The 19,615-nt window shown below is 46.5% G+C and overlaps 1 protein-coding gene across 1 annotated transcript in view; it reads left to right on the top strand.

Moving 5' to 3' along the window:
* The window catches only part of NAV2 (neuron navigator 2), a 463,718-nt gene that overhangs the window by 239,905 nt on the left and 204,198 nt on the right, over nt 1-19,615 (top strand).

The raw sequence follows: 19,615 nt of genomic DNA, 5'->3' as shown, positions 1-19,615 counted from the left end.
AAAAGAGATCACATTCAGAATAATAGATAAAGTGGTAATGCGTTAAAGTTCGTATGAAGGATTGTTGCGGTATGCCTTTTTGAAGAGGCAGGTTTTCATTGATTTCCGAAAGTTGGTTAGGTCGCGCTGGTTTTTCACGTCAAGTGGTAATGCATTCCATAGCTGCGTGCCTATGTAGGAAAAGCTGGATGCATGTGTTAATTTATATTTTTGTCCTTTGCAGCTGGGGAAATGGAGATTTAGGAATGTGCGTGCTGATCTTTTAGTATTAATGAATGGCATGTCTAGTGCTTAGACCATTGCTGTAAGTAACATTTTGAAATTGGTAATCTGAAATTCCTTCCCCCATAGTTGAAAAGTGCTGTCAAATGGCATACACCATTCTGAGAGAAATGTCTCCTTTTTAATTTAATTTTTTTTAATATATCATCCTTTATTGTTTGAAGCACTTCTTTAATCCGTATAAAACTGAAAACCCTGGGTGGCCTGAATTGAAAAATGTGCATTTTCTGAATAGTTTCATGAGTTGCTTCAGCAGGGATGCAGTTTGGTCTGCAGGAGCCAGAAGAGGCCCTTAAAACATGGGAGGGAATAGATTGGTTCAGAAGGTGGAGGGGGGGGGGGGGGTTCCCCTCCTGGAAAAGCGAGCAGGGATTCAGTATTATTCTTACCAGGTTAAGCAGTTTCACTTTGTCAGGCTTGTTCATCCATTGTATAGGTTTGCACTAGAAAAAGGACTTTTTCATTAGTAATGAGGACCACGTTCAAAACTGCCCATTTTGTTGCAAGCTCTGGCTTTGCACTAGTTTTCAGAGTGAAAGTAGGCGCACACCTTCACTCTAAGAATCGTCTAAGTATCTGCAGAGACACTGGTACCTGCATTTTCTGTAAATACAACTACCTGTGTAGCTTTGAAAATCCAAAAGTGCACTTGTTCTATCAATCCCTTCTCTAACCCTACACCTGGGATTGTCCGTGCTTTGTGCCATCAAAGTTATGCAGGTTGTAGAACATTACACACGCTTTTCCCTGCCTTCACGTGGGGGTGTGGGGGGGGGGAATACCTTTGTTATCACATGTAAAGGACTTCATAAAAGTGCCCCCCCATGTACCTGTGCAAAGAGTCTTCTCTAAATAAGGCACTGAATTATAAATTATTGTGGCAGAGTTGTGATCATGTGTCATCCTATATCTTCCTAAATGCAGGGAGATTGTATTGCACACCAAGTATCAAGTTGGCCGCACAGGTTTATAGAACAAGGGGTGAATTTGGTTTTATGGATATCTGCTTCTGTAACAGGGAGCCTTCATGTAGGTGGCTGAATAACGTGGGGAGTGAGCCTGATCTTGAAGGACAATTGTGCGCGCAAAGGTCCTTGTGAAATACTGGTGTAAATCTGTATCGGTGTGCTGAAATGTATGCACGAACATTTATGATAAGTCTGTGGCTCGCGTAAATGATCTCGCCTAAATACGACATTTACGTGTGCAGCAAGCATTATTCTGTAAGGTGCCCATATAAATGTCTGCCCCGTCTATGGCCTGCCCATGTGCCTCCCCTGTGAACACCCCTATAATAGTTCTTTAGCCTCTAGCTTCAATGTTCTACACAAGTGGTATTATCCCTTCCTACCAGCACATGGAGATAGAGAAAACAGTTTTACCTGTGACCTCACCAGTATTTAGCTGGCGTTGTTCCCTGAAAAGATCCAGTATTTTCTCTACCTCAGCAGATTGTAGGTCTTATTGTATGGTGCTCCTGGTCCCTGGCCTAACTTTCTATTCTGCTGGCTGTGGCTAAACAGCTTGGTTGAGCCTAAGGGCCGCTCCCAGATTATCCATTCCTTGGGCCGGACCTGATTGAGCATGGAGCTTGGCTCCACTGCCCCCAGTCACGCTTCTTAGCAGCCATTGGGTGAGGCTTGTTGCTCGGCCCTGTGGGGACTCAGCCTGAGGGGTGTGGGTTTCCATCCCCCCCTTCTTTGGCCACTCACCCTGTTTGGGTAGAATCCTCCCAGGCTCCCCAGCAGCTTCCAGGCATAGTTAAAAAAGAAAAAGCCTAATTGGCTTTGCCTGGTTTAACTTTATTCCCTGGTGCAACTATTGCTGAAAAAAAAAATTAAAACCAAGGGTTAAATAACATAAAAAAAAATACAGAGCACCCCCCGAGAGAACAGGGGCACAATGCAGCCATTTATACAGGTAAGTGTAGATTTGCCTGTATGGATGGCAGTATGCTATAAATTTACATGCGCAATTAATTTATGGAATATGGGGCAATGAGTGTGCATGTGATAGATCTACATTCAGTGAGTCAGTGCATTCAAATCTATCTCATGCATATTCACTATGGACATCCTGAGAACTGGACTGGATAAGAGATCCTCTGGGAGTGGATATACTGAGCATTCTTTCTGTTGGCATGATGTGGGGGAAAACTCCTTATTTATAAAATGTTCATGATGTCCTCAAACAATAAAATCTTTATTATCAAAGTGGCATGAGAGAATTCTCTATCCCAATCTATCTTTACAAACGACGAGACACCCTTGCTAAGAAACCAGCAATCTTTCATGTCTTTCAGTGCCAGCCCCTCTCAAATGTCAGCGTCACCAACCTTAACTAAGCAGGTAGTGAGAGAGAAAGGTTATGAATAAGGCTGTTTTATAGGTACCTACAAGAAGATTGTTGTTAAAATTACGAGAAAAACAACATTTGCATTTTTTGAATGCTTTCAGGTCTCTCTTTAGGTACGTAATGCCATCTAATGGCAGAATCTTGAACTTGATGTGAAATTTTAAAACAGTGCTTATAAATCTATTTGTGGCTGTGACACTATGATCGTGGCCAAAAAAAATTACATGACTCTTCCCCCCCCCCCCCCCCCCCCCACCACCACCACCACCACCACCAGAGGTGCAGAATAATGATGCACCTATGGAGATCCCACCCAGGTCATGACCCAAATGTGGATTTTGTGACCTCATTTGGGGTCCCAACCCACAGTTGGGGAAGCTCTGTTTTAAAAGGAAAGAACAAATTCTATACTGTAGAATCAAAACTTGGCATTGGAGTGGGTAGGGAAGGTTCCCAAGGCTCAGATGTGGAGGGAGTTGAACTAAATCAGTCTCTGGGAAGAATATTATTAATAGTCAGGAATTTGTTCGTGGAACTTGTATCTTCTGTTTGTGATTAGCCATTATATTGGCTTCTCTGTACCACAGAGAGAGAAAGTAAAAGGGCTCATAGAGCCTACATCTAATGTTTTCCATTGTACTAAATGAAAAGAAGCGCAAAAGTGATATTTATGGTGTGAATAGCCCATTCTTGGATGACCTGAGCTTTGTGTTCTGTATTTATGCAGTACATGTGTTTGAGAATCTGGGCTGAGTGTTTTTACTGGCAAACCAATCTTGTAGCAAGTTAAGCCAAAAGTTTATCGCAGCCAGAATAAATGTAGTGCTTAAGACAAATTGTTTTACTCTGAGGTTGTAGTAGTACTTTGTGCGCAATGGCCAGCTCAGGTCACGTGAAATGTTATCTAACCCGATGTGCTAGTCTACAGAGATAAGTGCCCTGACGGATCATATGCCTGATCCTAAAGCATTTCCAATCTCCTTTCCTAGTGCAAAGGCAGGTCTTCAGGGATGCTAGGTTTTGCTGTACCATGTTTCCCTTAAATTAAAGGTTCTCTAGAGTGTTTTTAGCAGAGTTGATAAAAACAAACTTTATAAATACACAGAAACCTCACTGTAATATTTTGGACGCCTTCAGGTCACGATTTTTAGTGCTCTGAACTCTGTCGTATACTTTTCTTGGGAGCCAGACCAAGGTGGTTTTAAATCAGAGAGGGCTTTGTACAAAACGGTCCATATGCATGGGGCATTTTTGGCTGATTTGGCTACATAATTTTTAAAACCATAATTGCACTGCCAAGAATTCATAAGACCCTATCCAAAGATCAAACAACTTTAACCAACTCCATCAAAACTTCAATTGACTTGGCTCAATTCAGAGTATTAAAAGAGATAAATGTTTACTGGGTATTTTTATAAATGGTGTCTAATGTTAGGTGCTAATTCTATGCCCATCTTTAGGCGCGGAAACGTGTTCTGACAGATGCAAGGCGCCAAAATGGGGATGTAACAACAGATAGGCACGGAAATACACTTACACACTCAGTTAAAGGATAGCACCTAGGTGTATCCACTTGCAACTGCAAAGGGGGCATCCCATGGGCGGGTTAGGAGCATTTCAGAAAAATTGCATGTAGTATTATAGAATACCGTGAATGTGCACCTGACTTGCACATCAGGATTTACACCTGATTTCGGTTGGTGTAAGTTCTCATGTCCAAAGTTGGGTACGGAATTCAATGTTCATTCCGGAACGCCCTATGTAGAATAGCGCTGGGTGCCATATACTGCATCTGGCCCTTAATGTTTTTAATGTAAAATCCATCTCTCTGATATTGTGCGACAGCAGTCATCATTTTTTTAAAATACCTTCCTTTGTGGCGAAAGATAAAACAGATATTCAGTGCCGATATCCAGAATCAGCTTGATCGGTAGTTCTGTCCCATTAATGGTATAAATATCGCTGCTGGTCAGATAACCTCTGGCTCTGCACAAGCTCCACCCATGAATCGCCCCGGTGCAATCTGGATAGTGCCAAGGTGGTCAGAGGGAAATATGTAGCAGCATAATCTGGTTAGTGCCACAGAATATTCACTTCCTTGTCACTTGCAGCAGATGAATCCAGGAACTAGTAGGTCAAGTCCGCCTACCAGCAGGTGGAGATAGAGATAAACAAACTAAAGGCAGTGATGCCAGATGGCCAGCTCCTTCCTCAGTTAGTATGTCTCTATCTCAGCAGGTGGTGGATGGCTTTTTCTCCAGCTCCTGGGCCCAAGGCCTCTGAGGGTGCTCCTGGGCCGGTGGCCAGATTGAGCCGGGGGTGGCGGACTGGTTGTTGTCCCCTTTGGCAGCATACGCAGTTGCTGGGTCCCTTCTGCACCTCAAGTTCCCTCTGAACAGGCTTTTGCTGTTCCTTTCCTTCCCTGTTTGTTTCTGCCTCCTCACTAAAAAAAAAAAAAAAAAAAAAAGAGAGAACCATAGAATTTGTTTAAAAGAGAAACAGAGAAGCACAGGGACGTGTGTTTTTGCTGAGAGCAGGTTTGTGTTACTGCTGTCCGAGTCCTGTTTTCTGTTGCCTGTTTGTCTGAGCCTGCCTCGAAGTGGAGTCAGAGAGTTTTTTTCTTCGGCTCAGCTGTCAGTTCCCGCGCTTTCCCGGTCCGGGGTAAGTCCTGCTGGGTTCCTGTTCGGGGGCGGGCGATGGCAGCGGAGGCGGTAAAATGCTGTTCCCGATGTGTGAAACGGCGTTTGGCGGCAGGCCTTTGCAGCACAGGGTGCGCTGATTTTGTGGGACTCGACGGAGTGGTGCCCCCCCCCCCAAGAGCGTGCTTTCCTGCCTGGAGCCTGGCGATTCTCACGCCATTTTGCGATCGGTCACAGAGCTGGCTCTGGTAGTGGTTTGGGCAAAGCTTCTTCTCTGCTGGTAGGGGAGTCGGGGGGGGGGGGCTGTCAGGCACTGTGGGCGGTAGTGCAGGTGCCATGGCTGCGACCTCCTCCGTTGCGGGGGAGAGGTTTTCGCCAGAGTTTATTTTGCTACTCCATCAGGCGTTTTTGTTGAAAAGGGTCTTGCCCCCCCTCACGCAGCTGCAACAGCTTCAACCTTTGATCCTCTCAGGGGGTCTGGGGGTAACCAAGAGATTTTGGGTTTTTCCCTAGAGGATTTCTCCTCCCTTAAAAAGCCTAGGCTTTCTTTGGGGTCTGAGGAGGGGTCCTGCATACAGTTGCCCGCAGCTCCCTCCATGGTGGCTCTCTCGGAGCAGACGGGGGTAAAGGATGGTGTCCTTACTGACCAACCGGAGGACTCTTCCACCGTGAGGATTTTCCATAAGGAGGAGTTGTCCTCCTTTATCTCTCAGGCGCTGGAAGCCCTGAATATAGAGGACCCTAAGGTTGCGGCTTCTCAGGCGGTCAACCCCAGGATGGCTAGTACCAGATGACCTTCTAAGACCTTTCCGGTACATGAAGCTATTGAAGAGTTGATTTCGGCCCAGTGGGCGAATCTGGATGGGGGGCTGAAAGTGGCCAGGGCTATGGCCCGGCTGTATCCGGTTTCAGCGGATCGTTTAGAGACGTTTGCTCTACTTAGGGTGGATGCTCTGGTGAAGGCAGTCACTAAGAAGACTACTCTTCCAGTGGAAGGTGGTGTGGCACTCAAGGATATGCAAGACAGACGACTGGAGGCCTCTTTGAAACGTGCCTTTGAGGTGGCCGCTTTGACACTTCAAGCTTCTGTTTGTAGTTCTTATGCGGCTAGAGCTTGTCTCAGTTGGCTACATTCTGTCATGGATTCGTTTTCGGAGTCGGATAAGTCAGACACTCCTCAATTGCCCCTGATGGATATTGGGCTAGCGTACTTGGCGGATGCCTTGCATGATTTGGTCCATTTTCGGCCAAACTCATGGCCTTGACCGTTTCCTCTCGACGTCTTCTGTGGCTCTGTCATTGGGCTGCGGATATGGCCTCTAAGCAGCGGCTTATTAAATTGCCTTTCCGAGGGAAATTGCTTTTTGGGGAAGACCTAGAAAAGATTGTTAAAGATTTGGGGGAATTCCAAATCTCACCGTCTCCCAGAGGATAGAACCAAGTCTGTGCCCAGGCAGGGAGCTTCGAGGTCACGGTCCAGGGGGTACCAGCGCTCCAACGCAGCCTTCCAGCGTTCTCGTTTTGGGCAGCGTTCTTCTTTTCGCAATGAGAAGCGTCCGCCTGGACCCCCCTCTTGTCAGGGGGCTCCGGCTCGATTCTCCCAATGATGGGGTGCAGGTCCACTCGGGAAGAGAGCAGATCGGTGGTCGGCTTTCTCTCTTTCTTCCAGAGTGGGCTAGAATTACTTCAGACCAGTGGATCCTCAATGTAGTGCGAGAGGGCTACAAGTTAGAATTCTTCTCTCCCATCACAGATATTTTTCTGGAGTCCCGCTGTTTATCGCATGCCAAGAAGACAGCGGTTCTGCAGTCTTTGCAAGACCTGCTAAGGATGGGGGCTATCGTGCCTGTTCCTCCTCTCGAAAGGCGCACAGGTCAGTACTCCATCTTCTTTGTGGTACCAAAGAAAGGAGGGGCTTTTTGGCCTATTCTCGATCTCATAAAAGTAAACCAGTTTTTGTGGGTTTGTCACTTCCGCATGGAGGCGTTGAGGGCAGTTATTGCTGCTGATCAACCAGGCGAGTTTTTGACGGCTCTCGATTTGAGTGAAGCGTACCTACACATTCCCATTTGGCAGCCCCATCAGCGATTTCTCCAATTTGCAGTGCTCGGTCAGCACTTCCAGTTTTGGGCCCTTCCTTTCGGGATGGCCACTGCCCCACGCACTTTTTCCAAAGTAATGGTGGTGGTGGCGGCGTTCCTGCGGAAGGAGGGGATTCGGATGCATCCATATCTCGACGACTGGCTGATTCGGGCGACTACAGCACAGTAGAGTCGAGTGGTCACCGATTGAGTGATTGCGATGTTGCAATCCTTAGGTTGGGTGGTCAATCTGGACAAGAGTCATCTGGTTCCTACTCAGAGTCTGAAATATCTTGGAGTGCAGTTCGATACGAAGCGGGGGAAGGTGTTTCTTCCCGAGGGGCGAAGGATCAAATTGCTTTCTCAGGTACAGACCTTATTGAGTCGTCGCACTCCCCGAGTGTGAGGCTATGTTCAGCTCCTCGGTTCCATGACGGCGACCTTGGAGGTCATTTCATGAGCAAGGGCTCACATGCGGCCTCTTCAGAATTTCCTTTTGAGCAGTTGGTCGCCGACGTCTCTGGATTATCAACAGCGCTTTCCTTGGTCGAGCCGGGCCAGGGACAGTCTCGCGTGGTGGCTCCAGTCAGCCAATTTGCAGACGGGTGTTTCTCTGGCATCTCCCAATTGGGTGGTAGTCGTGACGGATGCCAGCCTTGCGGGCTGAGGAGCCCATTGTCTTCATCGACTAGCCCAGGGATCATGGACCCCTCTCGAAGCAACTTGGCCGATAAATCGTCTGGAGTTGCGAGCAGTCGTGAATGCACTATGGAGTTTTCAGGACCTTCTGCAGGGGCAGGCGGTTCGTGTATTCTCGGACACCACCACGACGGTGGCCTATATCAATCGACAGGGGGGCACTCACAATCTTCCCTTGGTGGTGGAAGTGTCTCGTCTTCTAGTATGGGCGGAAGCGCTTGTTCAGAGTCTGTCGGCAGCGCACATTGTGGGTCAAGACAATGTTCAAGTGGATTTTCTCAGCCGGACTCTTTTGGTCGCAGCAGAATGGACACTGTCGGACTCAGCTTTTCGGCTGATCTGTCAACGTTAGGGAAGACCAGTAATGGATCTTATGGCCATGGCTTGCAATGCCAAAGTTCCCCAGTTCTTCAACCGCAACCGGCAGCCAGGATCCGCAGGATTGGATGCTCTTCTTCAGCCATGGCCGGAACAACAGCTACTGTATGTTTTTCCTCCGTGGCCTCTGATAGAGAGAGTTCTTTGCCGCATAGGATGGCATCGGGGGCCATTTGTTCTAGTGGCCCCAGACGGGCTCCGATGGCTGTGGTATGCGGATCTTGTTCAAGCACTCTCAAGTCACCATTGCGACTTCTGGTGACTCCCGATCTGCTGCATGAGGGGCCAGTTCAGATGGAAAATCCCTCCCACTTTGGTCTTATGGCCTGGCTATTGAGAGGCGGCAGCTGAGGAAGAAGGGATTTTCAGGACCAGTCATTGCCACTCTTTTGGGGGCACGGAAGCAGTCTACTACAGCAGCGTACACTCGAGTGTGGAAAGCTTTCTCGGCGTGGTGTGCTTTGCGTGCTGAATTGCCTTTTCGAGCAGACATTCCGGTTATTCTGGAGTTCCTTCAGGATGGTCTTCAAAAGGGATTGGCATATAATTCCCTTCGAGTGCAGGTGGCCGCACTAGCTTGTTTTAGGGGCAAACTGGATGTTTCCTCTTTAGCAGCTCACTGGTGTGGTCCGTTTCCTACGCGGGGCGCTTCGGCCTCCTCTGCGGCAGCTGTGCCCGACATGGCATTTGAATGTGGTACTGCGAGCCCTCCAGGCCCCACCGTTTGAGTCATTGAATAAGGTTTCTGAGAAGGATCTAACACCAAGACTGTTCTTGGTGGCCATTGCTTCGGCTAGGAGGATTTCTGAAATTCAGGCTTTGTCTTGCAGATACCCTTTTTTGCAGTTTTCGGACGCAGGGGTGTCGAACATGGTTTCGGCTGTCCATGTCAATCAGGCGGTTTATCTTCCATCTTTTCGAAGAGAGGATTATCCGGGGGAGTTTGCCTCGCTACATTTCCTGGATGTGCGGAGAGCCTTGTTTCGGTGTGTGCAGATCTCTAACGAGTTTCGACGCTCGAATCATCTCTTTGTGCTCTTGTCGGGATCGAAAAGAGATGAGGCAGCTTCTAAGGCTTCCATTGCTTGCTGGATTAGGGAAGCCATTGGAGCGGCGTATCTGCTACAAGGGCGGGTGTCTCCAGTGGCCCTGAAGGCGCATTCTACTCGGGCACAGGCGGCTTCTTGGGTGGAGGCGTCGGCCTTATCTCTGGAAGAGATTTGTCGGGCAGCTACTTGGGCGTCCCATCATACTTTTGCGAAGCATTACAGGCTAGACGTGTCTGCTCGGTAGGATACGAGTTTTGGGGCGGGAGTGTTGGCGCGGGGAGTGTCGGCTTCGCACCCTACTTAAGGAATGCTTTGATACATCCCACTAGTTCTTGGATTCATCTACTGCAAGTGACAAGGAAGGTAAAATTATGTCTTACCTGATAATTTTCTTTCCTTTAATGCAGCAGATGAATCCAGGATCCCTCCCTAGCTCAGCCGACAGTTTTTTCATTTTCCGCGCAGTGTGGCTATTTTTTCCTTCCGGGTTCTCTTTTGCAGAGTTCAGACAGATATGGGAACACGGAAAGGATTCTGATTTCTGGATCAAGTAGCAGTTATTTCGAGGTTCTTATTTGGTTCTCTGTTTTTCATAGTGAGGATGGTTTCTGGTTGTTATTGGTTTCATATTTTTGGCCTTGGCAAATGCTTACGAATGACATACTAACAGAGGAAGGAGCTGGCCGTCTGGCATCACTGCCTTTAGTTTGTTTATCTCTATCTCCACCTGCTGGTAGACGGACTTAACCCACTAGTTCCTGGATTCATCTGCTGCGTTAAAGGAAAGAAAATTATCAGGTAAGACATAATTTTACCTTCACTAGCACTTATTTTAGCTTCACCTGCTATCCTGTTAACTACCTTTGAAAATCGGCCCCTAAATTTCCAGTTCCTTAGGTACCAAATAAGACTGCTATCTTGTAGCTAAAATATTCCAGGGAGTGGGCTTAACAAAAGTGCCAAAAACCTTTGCCTGGCATCATATCCAGAGTATGGGTCTGAATTGACACTTGTACCTGCTGGAGTGAACGTGCAGCTGCTCACGCACTGTTTTGCGTATGTTCATCTATCTTGATTATAAGATAGAATCTCTCTATTTGAGTCCTAAAAGATAGGGACGTAGCCGTAGGTGGGCCTGGGCAGGTCATAGCTTCACCACTTTGGAGTCAGACTCTCACCCGGTCAGCAGCAGGGCAAGGGCTAATGACAGGGTAACTGGAGGCAGTGACAACATCCGCATTAGGAGCAGTGGAGCACCTTTCTTGTTGGAGGGACCAAACAAATCAGTCTCTAGAATATTGGCCCAGCCATTGTTCCGGTGGCCCACCCCATTCCACTGCCTATGATCTTCACTGCCTAATGCCCACCCATGCTAACCTCGGGCCCCACTAAAAAAATCAAATCTGGTTATGCCACTGCTAGAAAATAATGTATTACTGATTATACCAGCACATGGAAACCTCTGTAGGGAGAGACAAAATATAACTTGTGCAGTGATAGTAACCAGAGCAGTAACTGCCACCTTTTTTCAGTAAAATCATCCTCAGTCTTGTCCTGCCCCCTTCCCGCTGTACCTTTTTCCGTTTCAGCATTTTATGCAATGTATTAAATCAAATCATTTTACAACAAATTACAAGTTCAGTGTTCAGTGTACTGTCCCCTTCTCCCTACCTCCAGTGAGTTTACAGTGCAGGTGTGTATCTGTTCATCCTAAAATAACACATAAATATTTAGTACACAGACGTTCAAATATTTGAAAGGTATTAATCCGCAAACAAACCTTTTCCAGAGACGGAAAGACGGTAGAACTAGAGGACATGAATTGAAGTTGAAGGGGGCCAGACTCGGGCATAATGTCAGGAAGTATTTTTTCACAGAGGGTGGTGGATACATGGAGTGCCCTCCTGCGGGAGGTGGTGGAGATGAAAACGGTAATGGAATTCAAACGTGTGGGATAACCACAAAGGAATGGATCCATGGATTCTTAGCAGAGATTGGGTGGCAACACCGGTAATTGGGAAGCAAAACCAGTGCTGGGCAGACTTCTACAGTCTGTGTCCTGATTGTGACTGAATAGATATGGATGGGCTTGAGTGTCAATTTTAAGGGGCTTCGACGTTAGCTTCAGAACTCTTAGTACAAGAAGAGTGCTGGGCAGACTTCTACAGTCTGTGCCCTGAGAATGGCAAGGACAAATCAAACTCGGGTATACATATAAAGTATCACATACCAAGTAAAATGAGTTTATCTTGTTGGGCAGACTGGATGGACCGTACAGGTCTTTATCTGCCGTCATTTACTATGTTACTACTATATACTATGTTACAATGCAGGTTTGAAATGAATTATAGACTGCTCCAAATTGTGACATTTTCAACCAATTCTGAACGAAATCACAAGAGAATCTACAGAACTTAACATTAGATCCTTTATTTCTTGTTTTTAATTGTCAACTGTGGGGCCTGAGGAAGAATTTGAAGTGAGCTTGGACTGAGCATAGTGACTGAAAAGCAAGTTGGGCATGAACAATAGGAAGACCAGACACAGCGATGATAGAGGGACAGAGACAAACTTTTGTAAGAACTTGCTCTGTTCCTAACTAGAAATGGTAATAGTACAACTCAAGAGACTAATGATTCAAAAATAATTGACTGTGAGATGGTGTCACAATCTGTTCGCCTTCTGGCATTTGGTAATACACCTCCACCAGAACAACTACTGTCTCATATAGTCTCAGCCTCTTTGAAGAGAATTTGCAAATCTAGTGATTAAAGGGGAGTTTGAAATCTCAGCTGGGTCACCAAAGGCTCTATGTGGCTCTGGGTGACTCATCGTGCAGGAAAACAGTGAAGGTGACTCAAGAAGAATACTCAGACAGGGTCTAAAGGTTTATTGTCCAAAAACCAAGACTCGACATGGCTGTGTTTCAGCCAATTTGGCCTGCCTCAGGAGTCTCCAAAGGTTGTCGGTGTAATCCCAAAGGATTGCTGTGTAATGCACTGTAAAAGGTACCCATCACAAGTAAAAGTCTTTGCGGGAAGCGCTGTACGCCAAGAAAAACAATGTACTTTCTCAAATCCACTCCTCAAGACTAACAGCAGAACATCCGTTGTCTAGAAAGTGAAACGGAACTAATTTTATCTCCACGTGTCTCCATTCTAATTCCCATCTCTTCCACAAAACTCTTTGTGTGACCCTGGGTGACTCACTTTAATAACTCCTGCTGCTTTTAACTCCTAACCCTTACATGTTCAGTACCCTTGTTTTATCATTCTCACCGTAGTAATTCCCTTATCTCTTAGTTGTCCTGTTTGTCTGTCCTAATTAGATTGTAAGCTCTGTCAAGCAGGGACTGTCTCTTTATGTCCAGTGTACAGCGCTGTGTATGTCTAGTAGCGCTATAGAAATAATAAGAAGTAGTAGTAGTACTTTATCTCCATGTGTCTTCATTCTAATTCCCACGGAATCAATTTGAGGGGCATTTTCGAAAGAAACATCCAAGTTGCGATTTGGACGTCTTTGCAAAACGTCGAAATCCAGGGGCGGGGAAACCCATATTTTTGAAAAAAAGATGGACGTCCATCTTTCATTTCGAAAATACTGTCAGAGACGTCCAAATCCTTATATTTGTGTGTCCCTAGATTTGGACGTTTCTGACTTTCGGCAGTTTTTGAAACCAAAGACGTCCATGTCAAAAACGTCCAAATGCAAGCCATTTGGACGTGGGAGGAGCCAGCATTTGCATTGCACTGGTCCCCCTGACATGCCAGGACACGAACCGGGCACCCTAGGGAGCACTGCATTGGACTTCATAAATTGCTCCCAGGAACATAGCTCCCTTACCTTGTGCTGAGCCCCCTAAACCCAATACCCACAACTGTACACCACTACCATAGGCCTTACGGGTGAAGGGCGGCACCTATATATGGGTACAGTGGGTTTGTGGTGGGTTTTGGAGAACTCGCTGTTTCCTCCACAAATGTAACAGGTAGGAGGGGTATGGGCCTGGGTCCGCCTGTCTGAAGTGCACTGCAGTATCCACTAAAACTGCTCCTGGGACCTTCATGCTTTCAAGGACCTGAGTATGACATCTGAAGCTGGCACGAAATATTTTTAAAGATGCTTTTTGAGGGTGGGAGGGAGTTAGTGACCACTGGGGAGTAACGGGAGGTCATCCCCGAGTCCCTCCGGTGGTCATCTGGTCATTTCGGGCACCTTTTTGTGCCTTATTTGTAAAAAAACCACATCCGGGTGAAAACGTCCCAAGTGTTCGTCAGGTACGTCCTTGCTTTTTTTGATTATGGGTCAAAGACGTCCAAGTGTTAGGCACGCTCAAGTCCCGCCTTCGCTACACGTCTGACACGCCCCCTTGAAATTTGGACGGGTTTCGATTATACCGATTTGGACATCTCTGTGAGAAGGACGTTCATCTTCTGTTTTATGTCAAAAGATGAACGTCCTTCTCTTTCGAAAATGAGCCTGTTTGTGACCCAGGGCTGGTGGACCAGTTCTGCTTATCCTCTCTTCTCTCTCATGCACCTGTTGTGAGGTTATCTGGAGATCTGCTTTCTTTTATCAGATACAAGCCTAAAGGAACTTGTTCCCTTTTTATCCAAAGCAGAAATTGCCCTTATAAAATTTAGAAAGGGATTTATGACTTTTGGGCTGTTTGGCTGAGGGCAGTGGACAGTAGTCATCACTCACGCTGCCTTTCTACTTCTCTATTTCTAGTCTTTTTCTTTGTAAATTAGTTTATAATAAATTATAGTACATTTATTTGCTGTATTAAAGGCTTTTGAGTAAATATTAATAAGTTAAACTAAGCTGTGTATAGAAGAATTACTTATGCACCAGAAATTTCTAATCAGCTAAAAAAATAATCCAGATGTTATGGTGGGAGACACATACCAGTGTGAGGTTTTGAACTGGATCCCGGAATGTTTTACACTGATGAGTTATTACTAATCTCTATCACGTAATGAAACAGTTTGGTGTCTCTGGCTTGAATTTCTGGCTCAGCGTGTCTCTATTGTCTCATTTTCTGGTCTTATCTCTTCCTTTTTCTATTTTTTTTTTCTCTCTCTCTCTGGTGTCCTTTTTTTCTGTTTTTATTCTCTTTCTATATCACTCTTGACTCTTTTTTTTCAAAGTGGATTCTGCTGCTCTCCTCTTGCCCATTGTCTCCTCTTTCTACCTGCCTTTCCCTGCCTTCTCTTCCTTTCCACCTTCTGTTCCTTTCCACTTCCTGTATTCCGGCCTCCATTTCTCATCTTCTTTATCCTCTGTTATCTTCTCAGAGTCTCCCCTCCCCCCCCCCCCCCCCCAAACCTGGGAACTTCTATCTCTATCCTTCTCATCTCTGGTCTTCTGTGAGCATCCCTCATTCTCTCTCTCACAATAATCCCACCTCCTTCTCTTCTCCACCTCTTATCCATGATATTTTCTCACCTTCTCCCTGTCCCCCCTCCTCATTCTTACCTGTTACTCTCTCCCTCTTTCTGCATCCCTTCACCCTTCTCTTAGGTTTTCTCTTCCTCCCCTTCATCTCCTTTTCCTTCCCCATGCCCTGTTCCAGGTTGGATTTTCACTTTCCTCAGTCACCAGACATCCCATAGCTCTCTCCCACTCTGTGATCTCCTAACATGCCCTCCCCTGACTACCAGAACGCTCACGACTCTCCCCTCCAGCTCAGGTAAGCGTTTAGTAAAACTTCTGGCATGTGGTTCTTTTTTTTTTTTTATTTGTACCCCCCCCCCCCCCCCCCCCCCCCCCGCTTTCCCACTCATGGCAGGCTCAATGCGGCTTAGGTACTTATTTGTACCTGGGGCAATGGAGGGTTAAGTGACTTGCCCATACATGGGAAGTTAATGCATTAATAAGATCCACTTGCTGCTGCGGACCTGAGAAAGGGGGAAGAGAAGAGGGTTAGTGCCACCTGCTTCTGCTTTTTCTATTCCCACTGTGGTAGGTTAAAGAGGATATGTTGCACTCTGCGCTGCTGCTGATTTCAGTTGCCAGCTTAGTTGTTTTAGGGTAAACCCCCACCCCCTTGAAGCTGCTGCCTGTGAAAGTATACCTCCAAGGTTGCTAAGGATCTCCCAAGGATCTAACCTCACCCTCTCCAAAGAAAATTGTGCAATGTCCCACATTCTGGAACTTCATCCCAGAAAAGCTTTGATTAATACAAGACTATCCCTGTTTCAGGGAGCAGGTGAAAGCTCCCAAGCTTATAATTTATTTATTGAGATTTTGCTCACACCTTTTTCAGTAGTAGCTTGAGGTGAGTTACATTCCGGTACACTGGATATTTCTCTGTCCCAGGAGGACTCACAATCTAAGTTTGTACCTGAGGCAATGGAGGGTTAAGTGACTTGCTCAAGATCACAAGGAGCAGAAGTGGGATTTGAACTGGCCACCTCTGGGTTGCAAGACCGGTGCTCTAACCACTAGGCAACTCCTCCACACCATTACTGATAATGGAAGAAACAACTAGCTAGTCACACACATGCGGACACATTCTATAGCCAAACTTGCTTATCCACTTGTACGCTAACTGAGATCACTTTCATGCACCTTTTCTGGCTTATGTGCAATTTTCCTTAATCATCCTTATTTTCTATCTGTGTGTATGTTCCATCTCCACTTACACCCTGTGCTGTACTTGAATATCTTTACTGCTGTAATTGTCTATTGCCTATGCCTGTCTTATTCTTGCAGTGAACTATCTTGTGTGAATATTTTCAAAAAGGTGGTAAATAAATCATAATAAATAAACTTGCACAGTTGGTTCTGAAAGCCCTATAACTCCCCATGCCTTACTTCTAATCCACAGCTGTGCTACTGTTTCTCTTTGTGTGACTCTGGTGAGTCACTTTATCTCCTGGGGCTTCCATTTGTATAATAGCTCTAAGGCTGTTCTGTGCCTTTCTGAACACTGTTTTACAGATCAGGCACAGAAAACTGCTCACACTTTAGTAGAAGAAAGCAAACGTAAAGCTGTCATAACCAGGCAGAAAGGATTCAGAGATACAAAAAGACTGAACAAATCGTATTGCTTCCTTTTCATCCTGCTTGGTCCAGTATTTCTCTACTTCCAGCGGATGTTGTAGGTCATGCTGCTGCAGCAGGTTGGTTGCTGATCCTGACCTCCCGGGCCACAGTCCATGGCCTGTGGCCTGTGAGGTCATGTTGCTCCTGGGCCTGGAGTTCAGACTACATCCCAGTAGAACTCGGAGCTGGGGTTTGGATCACAGCTCTTATCCCAGTAGAACTCGGAGGCACTCTCTCTACAGAGTTCCAAGCCTAGCCCATGGGCTTGCGCTCAGCATGGGAGTCTGACAGCGGTTTTTGTGGGTTCCCTCTCAGTGGGGAATATGTGTGTGTGGCTACATCAGCCCAACCTGTGCCATCTGCTGGAGGTGAAGAAATACTGTACTAGTTTATCAGGGTTCAAGGAAAGGAAATTAACAGGTATGAATACATTTCACGTTAACACTTTTGTAAAATATAATCAATTTTAGTGTGATACCACTTCTAAAATCTGTTTTCCTGGGACACTTTCTAGTTATTTACTGAAAAAAATGAACAGATAGACTTTCCAGCCCAGAGGTGACTGTATGCATGTGATTACTGAGCTCTAGAGTGAAGTGCATGGATGGGAGATGTGGTTTAAGTGTAAATGATTATGATAATATATTTCTAAAGCAGAAAACCACAGGAAGTGTCTTATGAATTGAATGCACTGGCTCCCTAGAGTCATCCTGCTCACTTCTGGATTGTAGATCATTTTCAGGTGTATTGTCATGATGTTGTGCTCTGAAGATTCAGAGGATTTCTCCAACATGTACCACACTCCCTGCTTACTTTCCTTCCCTCCAATCACGCTGAGTAGAAATTATTTATAATCGTTCTGACTCAGCTATGTATCCCGCATGCCATATACCTTATGTAGGCAAAGAACTCTGACATGACTAATAAAAATGTGGTTTATTTTAGGTTTCTGGCTTGTTTTTTTTCTGTCACTCGTTTATCTGTTTTCTGTTCCTTGCAGCTCATAATTTTTGTGTGTGTGTGTCAATTTTTATGTGAGGTCAGGAGTTCTTGCAGTGCTGCCAGGGTTGCTTTTGACTGGATGTTGAGCTCTAGGAAGAAGCGCGGAGGGGCAGACGATGCCATCTTGTGGCAGGGGCAGCCAATTCTGACTGCTCTGAATAGTTTTCACAAGTCTGGTTTGAGAGTTATTGTCTGCCTACACAGTGTCAGAAACCAGCTTTACCTGCAAGAAAAAAGATACTGCAGGTGCCAGCCCCCCTGTGGGACTTCTAACAGCAAATAGCACTACCACCACCCTCTCCAAAGCCATCCGCAAAACTTCTTCCTGCACCCTACTCCCTCTCTGCAGGCAGAAACACATGAAAGTCCCGTCCACTTTCTATTTCAAAATGTCCATCCAATCACTGTAGAAAGAGTTCCTCCACCTCTCTCCGCCCACAGAATGTTGTGCAACTAATTATAGACAGGGTTAGGAGGGGGGTACCTCTGGCTGGGACCTTGGCGCTGGGGGCAGGGCAGGACCTGGGATTGTCTCTTCCTTGGCAAAGAAGTGGCGTTTCTGTTCATATGTTTAGCGAGTGGCTGCTGCACACATGTGCTGGCGCTTTCCCCTAATGAACTGCTTGCTGTTTTTGCGAGCATCTCATTTGCATGTGATTTCCTTCCTGCATGGCCTGCTTTTTCTGAATCAGTAAGCTTCAGTGGGGATCGGAAAGGTACGGGCTTTTTGCGGGGAGTTTATTGCATCTCCCTCTTAGTTCAAAAAGAGGTTTCCATATCGTCCTTACTGTATTCCAGATTTTATGGGATATTCATGTCCATTGACCAGCAGGTAGAGATAGAGAATATAGAAATGAGCTGGAGCATATAACCTTAGTCTGATATAAAATACTGAAGGGCAGAGCTATCTCCAGCAGGTTGATGGTCATAGCTTCAGCCTTGAGCTCTGGCTAGGCCATTTGGTCTACTGGCTTCCAGTTGAGCTTCCCAGGCAGTCCCAGTTGCAGGAGGTTCTAGAGTCCTGTCTCCTGCAGCCCTTGTTCCATTACCTCTCCTCCTATTGGTCTGCGAGGCAAAGCTCGGCAGCTAGTTCCTGAACTGTGGGTAGGGGGAGGCAAGCTCAAAGGGGAGAGCCGTTTGCACCCTTCAGTTCAAGACAGTGCAGGGAGAGAGGCTTGTGTGACTCAGGGCTGGTAAGCCTCCTTTCCTATTTTGTTTTCTATCCGGAGTGGCAATGGCAGTATTAGCACTGTCTTGGAGGGAGGGCTTCTGCCAGGCCAGGGAAGAGAATACACCCTGAAATACAAGAGTTAATTTCAGTGGAGTGGATGGCGCTGGGCATGGGATTGAAAGTGGGTCGGGCCATGGCCCGGTTGTACCCCTTGTTGCCCGAGGAAAAGGAAAAGCTGCAGTTACCCCATGTGGACTCACTAGTGACAGTGGTCATGAAGAAGACCACCCTTCCAGTGGAAGAGGGTATTGCTTTAAAGGTTCTGCAGGACAGGAAAATCGAGCATGCTGTAAAGCAGTCCTTTGAGGTAGCCTGCCTAGGTCTCCAAGCGACTATCTGCAGTTCCTTTGTGGCACAAGCATGCCTGAAGTGACATCAGCAGTTTGTGGTGTAGGACACATATCAATTGGTCCACTTGGAGGTGGGTTTGACGTACTTAGCGGATGTGATCTACAATATGCACCGGGCCTTGGACGGGGTATGTTTTTGACAGCGGTAGCTTGGAAGCAACTGTAGTTGCAGAATTGGCCGCAAATGCAGCCTTTAAGTCTTGGCTGGTGAAACTCCCCTTCAGGGGCAAGAGCCTCTTTGGTGAAGACCTGAATAACATGGTCAAAGAGCTGGGAGAGATAAAACTGCAGCGCTTGACTGAAGACAAAGTGAGAAGTTCCACTCGCACTGCAGCAGGGTCCTCCCAATCTAGATTTCGAGAAAGCAGGTGCTACAGGCCGGGCCACCCTCAGTTTGGGCAGAGGTAGTGGGTTCAAGGCAGGCAGTCTTCCTTTTGTTCAGACAGGAAGTCTGCTCCCCAGTCTGGCACAGTGAGGCAAGGCAGGCCCACACCTTCCC

Source organism: Microcaecilia unicolor, chromosome 4 (genome assembly GCF_901765095.1).
Source record: "Microcaecilia unicolor chromosome 4, aMicUni1.1, whole genome shotgun sequence".
In the NCBI taxonomy this organism is placed as follows: Eukaryota; Metazoa; Chordata; class Amphibia; order Gymnophiona; family Siphonopidae; genus Microcaecilia; species Microcaecilia unicolor.
This window is presented reverse-complemented; position numbering and strand designations above follow the sequence as displayed.